This window comes from Salvelinus alpinus, chromosome 2 (genome assembly GCF_045679555.1).
Source record: "Salvelinus alpinus chromosome 2, SLU_Salpinus.1, whole genome shotgun sequence".
Taxonomy (NCBI): Eukaryota; Metazoa; Chordata; class Actinopteri; order Salmoniformes; family Salmonidae; genus Salvelinus; species Salvelinus alpinus.
This window is the reverse complement of record NC_092087.1, coordinates 117,611,727-117,618,285: the sequence shown is the minus strand read 5'-3', so window position 1 is coordinate 117,618,285 and position 6,559 is coordinate 117,611,727. Positions and strand designations below refer to the sequence as shown.

The 6,559-nt window shown below is 38.7% G+C and overlaps 6 non-coding genes across 6 annotated transcripts; all 6 read left to right on the top strand.

The window, feature by feature from the left end:
- Nucleotides 1-719: 719 nt before the first annotated feature.
- Nucleotides 720-792, top strand: trnam-cau (transfer RNA methionine (anticodon CAU)). The gene has a single exon. It is a non-coding gene; the product is annotated as a tRNA-Met (tRNA).
- A 1,672-nt stretch (nucleotides 793-2,464) lies between these two features.
- trnam-cau (transfer RNA methionine (anticodon CAU)) lies at nucleotides 2,465-2,537 on the top strand. Its single transcript has one exon. It is a non-coding gene; the product is annotated as a tRNA-Met (tRNA).
- A 625-nt stretch (nucleotides 2,538-3,162) lies between these two features.
- Nucleotides 3,163-3,235, top strand: trnam-cau (transfer RNA methionine (anticodon CAU)). The gene has a single exon. It is a non-coding gene; the product is annotated as a tRNA-Met (tRNA).
- Nucleotides 3,236-3,511: 276 nt separating this feature from the next.
- Nucleotides 3,512-3,584, top strand: trnam-cau (transfer RNA methionine (anticodon CAU)). The gene has a single exon. It is a non-coding gene; the product is annotated as a tRNA-Met (tRNA).
- Nucleotides 3,585-4,558: 974 nt separating this feature from the next.
- Nucleotides 4,559-4,631, top strand: trnai-gau (transfer RNA isoleucine (anticodon GAU)). The gene has a single exon. It is a non-coding gene; the product is annotated as a tRNA-Ile (tRNA).
- A 276-nt stretch (nucleotides 4,632-4,907) lies between these two features.
- Nucleotides 4,908-4,980, top strand: trnam-cau (transfer RNA methionine (anticodon CAU)). Its single transcript has one exon. It is a non-coding gene; the product is annotated as a tRNA-Met (tRNA).
- Nucleotides 4,981-6,559: the final 1,579 nt, after the last annotated feature.

Below are 6,559 nucleotides of genomic sequence, written 5' to 3'. Positions count from 1 at the left end.
CAGACAAGACATACTATTGTCAAGGTGGATACTGTTAGTTAAACGTTTACTGGAGACAGGAGATCAAGTAGAGACATAGGACGAGGTGGATAATTATATAATAAGGCCGTTTAATCAGATGCAAAGATATCTTAGTAAATCGTGCAGCACGGCTCCTTCTGTCTGACTCGTATGGAATCGTCGGAAGAGCCCTCTAGAACAGTTCATACAGATTATATAGGCAACAAGCAAAGTAGGTTGATCTGGTAGTCTGGCCTTCCGATTGGTCGATCTGGGTCATGGGTAGTCCTGTTCGGCCTGATGTCGACATTCCATTGGCTTTTCACACAGTTCTTTGTCCTAGTCACATCCAAAGGCATCCTGCATGTGCGTTTGTTTTCACAGGCCCTATTCATGGGGGAGGGTTGAGTGTGTGGGTCTGTGGTTACTTAATAGGGTACAAAGTGTGGGGGTATAGTGGGGGATGGGTACATGTTGTGCCAAGTATAGCTTATGTTGAGAAGTGGTTAAAACAAGTTACCAGTATCTTATACAATGTCTTACAATACCACATCATAAGGTCCATATCTATATTTTTTACTTTAGAATGAAATCATTGTTTATTTCTCAGGTGTTGTGGACTTTCAGACCATACATTTTGGCACGGTGGTTAGAACGTCACTGTCAAAATCTGAAGGTCGGTATCGATATTTTTTTCTTTCGAATTGCTGTTAAACTGTGCCTCGTTGGCGCAGTAGGTAGCGCGTCAGTCTCATAATCTGAAGGTCGTGAGTTCGATCCTCACACGGGGCAGGAAAGCTTTATGTAAAATTACAGTGTTGGCTGAGGAGGAAGTAAAAATTAATTCTCATTGTTCTTGGACTTTCAGACAAGACGTACTATTGTCAAGGTGGATACCACATCGTAAGGTCCATATCTATATTTTTTACTTTAGAATGAAATCATTGTTTATTTCTCAGGTGTTGTGGACTTTCAGACCATACATTTTGGCACGGTGGTTAGAACGTCACTGTCAAAATCTGAAGGTCGGTATCGATATTTTTTTCTTTCGAATTACTGATAAACTGTGCCTCGTTGGCGCAGTAGGTAGCGCGTCAGTCACATAAACTGAAGGTCGTGAGTTCGATCCTCACACGGGGCAGGAAAGCTTTATGTAAAATTACAGTGTTGGCTGAAGAGGAATTAAAAATCAATTCTCATTGTTTTTGGACTTTCAGACAAGACATACTATTGTCAAGGTGGATACCACATCTTAAGGTCCATATCTATATTTTTTACTTTAGAATGAAATCATTGTTTATTTCTCAGGTGTTGTGGACTTTCAGACCATACATTTTGGCACGGTGGTTAGAACGTCACTGTCAAAATATGAAGGTCGGTATCGATATTTTTTTCTTTCGAATTACTGATAAACTGTGCCTCGTTGGCGCAGTAGGTAGCGCGTCAGTCACATAAACTGAAGGTCGTGAGTTCGATCCTCACACGGGGCAGGAAAGCTTTATGTAAAATTACAGTGTTGGCTGAAGAGGAATTAAAAATCAATTCTCATTGTTTTTGGACTTTCAGACAAGACATACTATTGTCAAGGTGGATACCACATCTTAAGGTCCATATCTATATTTTTTACTTTAGAATGAAATCATTGTTTATTTCTCAGGTGTTGTGGACTTTCAGACCATACAATTTGGCACGGTGGTTAGAACGTCACTGTCAAAATATGAAGGTCGGTATCGATATTTTTTTCTTTCGAATTACTGTTAAACTGTGCCTCGTTGGCGCAGTAGGTAGCGCGTCAGTCTCATAATCTGAAGGTCGTGAGTTTGATCCTCACACGGGGCAGCAAAGCTTTATGTAAAATTACAGTGTTGGCTGAAGAGGAAGTAAAAATTAATTCTCATTGTTCTTGGACTTTAAGACAAGACATACTATTGTCAAGGTGGATACCACATCGTAAGGTCCATATCTATATTTTTTACTTTAGAATGAAATCATTGTTTATTTCTCAGGTGTTGTGGACTTTCAGACCATACATTTTGGCACGGTGGTTAGAACGTCACTGTCAAAATCTGAAGGTCGGTATCGATATTTTTTTCTTTTGAATTATTGATAAACTGTGCCTCGTTGGCGCAGTAGGTAGCGCGTCAGTCTCATAATCTGAAGGTCGTGAGTTCGATCCTCACACGGGGCTGCAAAGCTTTATGAAAAATTACAGTGTTGGCTGAAGAGGAAGTAAAAATTAATTCTCATTGTTTTTGGACTTTCAGACAAGACATACTATTGTCAAGGTGGATACCACATCGTAAGGTCCATATCTATATTTTTTACTTTAGAATGAAATCATTGTTTATTTCTCAGGTGTTGTGGACTTTCAGACCATACATTTTGGCACGGTGGTTAGAACGTCACTGTCAAAATCTGAAGGTCGGTATCGATATTTTTTTCTTTCGAATTATTGATATTCTGTGCCTCGTTGGCGCAGTAGGTAGCGCGTCAGTCTCATAATCTGAAGGTCGTGAGTTCGATCCTCACACGGGGCAGAAAAGCTTTATGTAAAATTACAGTGTTGGCTGAAGAGGAAGTAAAAATTAATTCTCATTGTTTTTGGACATTCAGACAAGACATACTATTGTCAAGGTGGATACCACATCTTAAGGTCCATATCTATATTTTTTACTTTAGAATGAAATCATTGTTTATTTCTCAGGTGTTGTGGACTTTCAGGCCATACATTTTGGCACGGTGGTTAGAACGTCACTGTCAAAATCTGAAGGTCGGTATCGATATTTTTTTCTTTAGAATTATTGAAAAACTGTGCCTCGTTGGCGCAGGTGTTAGCGCGTCAGTCTCATAATCTGAAGTTCGTGAGTTCGATCCTCACACAGGGCAGCAAAGCTTTATGTAAAATTACAGTGTTGGCTGAAGAGGAAGTAAAAATTAATTCTCATTGTTTTTGGACTTTCAGACAAGACATTCTATTGTCAAGGTGGATACCACATCGTAAGGTCCATATCTATATTTTTTACTTTAGAATGAAATCATTGTTTATTTCTCAGGTGTTGTGGACTTTCAGACCATACATTTTGGCACGGTGGTTAGAACGTCACTGTCAAAATCTGAAGGTCGGTATTGATATTTTTTTCTTTTGATTTTTTGATATACTGTGCCTCGTTGGCGCAGTAGGTAGCGCGTCAGTCTCATAATCTGAAGGTCGTGAGTTCGATCCTCACACGGGGCAGAAAAGCTTTATGTAAAATTACAGTGTTGGCTGAAGAGGAAGTAAAAATTAGTTCTCATTATTTTTGGACATTCAGACAAGACATACTATTGTCAAGGTGGATACCACATCTTAAGGTCCATATCTATATTTTTTACTTTAGAATGAAATCATTGTTTATTTCTCAGGTGTTGTGGACTTTCAGACCATACATTTTGGCACGGTGGTTAGAACGTCTCTGTCAAAATCTGACGGTCGGTATCGATATTTTTTTCTTTCGAATTATTGAAAAACTGTGCCTCGTTGGCGCAGTAGGTAGCGCGTCAGTCTCATAATCTGAAGGTCGTGAGTTCGATCCTCACACGGGGCAGTAAAGCTTATTGTAAAATTACAGTGTTGGCTGAAGAGGAAGTAAAAATTAATTCTCATTGTTTTTGGACTTTCAGACAAGACATACTATTGTCAAGGTGGATACCACATCTTAAGGTCCATATCTATATTTTTTACTTTAGAATGAAATCATTGTTTATTTCTCAGGTGTTGTGGACTTTCAGGCCATACATTTTGGCACGGTGGTTAGAACGTCACTGTCAAAATCTGAAGGTCGGTATCGATATTTTTTTCTTTCGAATTATTGATAAACTGTGCCTCGTTGGCGCAGTAGGTAGCGCGTCAGTCTCATAATCTGAAGGTCGTGAGTTCGATCCTCACACGGGGCTGCAAAGCTTTATGTAAAATTACAGTGTTGGCTGAAGAGGAAGTAAAAATTAATTCTCATTGTTTTTGGACTTTCAGACAAGACATACTATTGTCAAGGTGGATACCACATCGTAAGGTCCATATCTATATTTTTTACTTTAGAATGAAATCATTGTTTATTTCTCAGGTGTTGTGGACTTTCAGACCATACATTTTGGTACGGTGGTTAGAACGTCACTGTCAAAATCTGAAGGTCGGTATCGATATTTTTTTCTTTAGAATTATTGAAAAACTGTGCCTCGTTGGCGCAGTAGGTAGCGCTTCAGTCTCATAATCTGAGGTTCGTGAGTTCGATCCTCACACGGGACTGCAAAGCTTTATGTAAAATTACAGTTTTGGCTGAAGAGGAAGTAAAAATTAATTCTCATTGTTTTTGGACTTTCAGACAAGACATACTATTGTCAAGGTGGATACCACATCGTAAGGTCCATATCTATATTTTTTACTTTAGAATGAAATCATTGTTTATTTCTCAGGTGTTGTGGACTTTCAGGCCATACATTTTGGCACGGTGGTTAGAACGTCACTGTCAAAATCTGAAGGTCGGTATCGATATTTTTTTCTTTCGAATTATTGATAATCTGTGCCTCGTTGGCGCAGTAGGTAGCGCGTCAGTCTGATAATCTGAAGGTCGTGAGTTTGATCCTCACACGGGGCAGAAAAGCTTTATGTAAAATTACAGTGTTGGCTGAAGAGGAAGTAAAAATGAATTCTCATTGTTTTTGGACATTCAGACAAGACATACTATTGTCAAGGTGGATACCACATCTTAAGGTCCATATCTATATTTTTTACTTTAGAATGAAATCATTGTTTATTTCTCAGGTGTTGTGGACTTTCAGGCCATACATTTTGGCACGGTGGTTAGAACGTCACTGTCAAAATCTGACGGTCGGTATCGATATTTTTTTCTTTCGAATTATTGATAACTTGTGCCTCGTTGGCGCAGTAGGTAGCGCGTCAGTCTCATAATCTGAAGGTCGTGAGTTCGATCCTCACACGGGGCAGGAAAGCTTTATGTAAAATTACAGTGTTGGCTGAAGAGGAAGTAAAAATTAATTCTCATTGTTTTCGGACTTTCAGACAAGACATTCTATTGTCAAGGTGGATACCACATCGTAAGGTCCATATCTATATTTTTTACTTTAGAATGAAATCATTGTTTATTTCTCAGGTGTTGTGGACTTTCAGACCATACATTTTGGCACGGTGGTTAGAACGTCACTGTCAAAATCTGAAGGTCGGTATCGATATTTTTTTCTTTTGAATTATTGATAAACTGTTCCTCGTTGGCGCAGTAGGTAGCGCGTCAGTCTCATAATCTGAAGGTCGTGAGTTCGATCCTCACACGGGGCTGCAAAGCTTTATGTAAAATTACAGTGTTGGCTGAAGAGGAAGTAAAAATTAATTCTCATTGTTTTTGGACTTTCAGACAAGACATACTATTGTCAAGGTGGATACCACATCGTAAGGTCCATATCTATAGTTTTTACTTTAGAATGAAATCATTGTTTATTTCTCAGGTGTTGTGGACTTTCAGACCATACATTTTGGTACGGTGGTTAGAACGTCACTGTCAAAATCTGAAGGTCGGTATCGATATTTTTTTCTTTTGAATTATTGATAAACTGTGCCTCGTTGGCGCAGGTTTTAGCGCGTCAGTCTCATAATCTGAAGGTCGTGAGTTCAATCCTCACACGGGGCTGCAAAGCTTTATGTAAAATTACAGTGTTGGCTGAAGAGGAAGTAAAAATTAATTCTCATTGTTTTTGGACTTTCAGACAAGACATACTATTGTCAAGGTGGATACCACATCGTAAGGTCCATATCTATATTTTTTACTTTAGAATGAAATCATTGTTTATTTCTCAGGTGTTGTGGACTTTCAGACCATACATTTTGGCACGGTGGTTAGAACGTCACTGTCAAAATCTGAAGGTCGGTATCGATATTTTTTTCTTTCGAATTATTGATATTCTGTTCCTCGTTGGCGCAGTAGGTAGCGCGTCAGTCTCATAATCTGAAGGTCGTGAGTTCGATCCTCACACGGGGCAGAAAAGCTTTATGTAAAATTACAGTGTTGGCTGAAGAGGAAGTAAAAATTAATTCTCATTGTTTTTGGACATTCAGACAAGACATACTATTGTCAAGGTGGATACCACATCTTAAGGTCCATATCTATATTTTTTACTTTAGAATGAAATCATTGTTTATTTCTCAGGTGTTGTGGACTTTCAGGCCATACATTTTGGCACGGTGGTTAGAACGTCACTGTCAAAATCTGAAGGTCGGTATCGATATTTTTTTCTTTTGAATTATTGATAAACTGTTCCTCTTTGGCGCAGTAGGTAGCGCGTCAGTCTCATAATCTGAAGGTCGTGAGTTCGATCCTCACACGGGGCTGCAAAGCTTTATGAAAAATTACAGTGTTGGCTGAAGAGGAAGTAAAAATTAATTCTCATTGTTTTTGGACTTTCAGACAAGACATACTATTGTCAAGGTGGATACCACATCGTAAGGTCCATATCTATAGTTTTTACTTTAGAATGAAATCATTGTTTATTTCTCAGGTGTTGTGGACTTTCA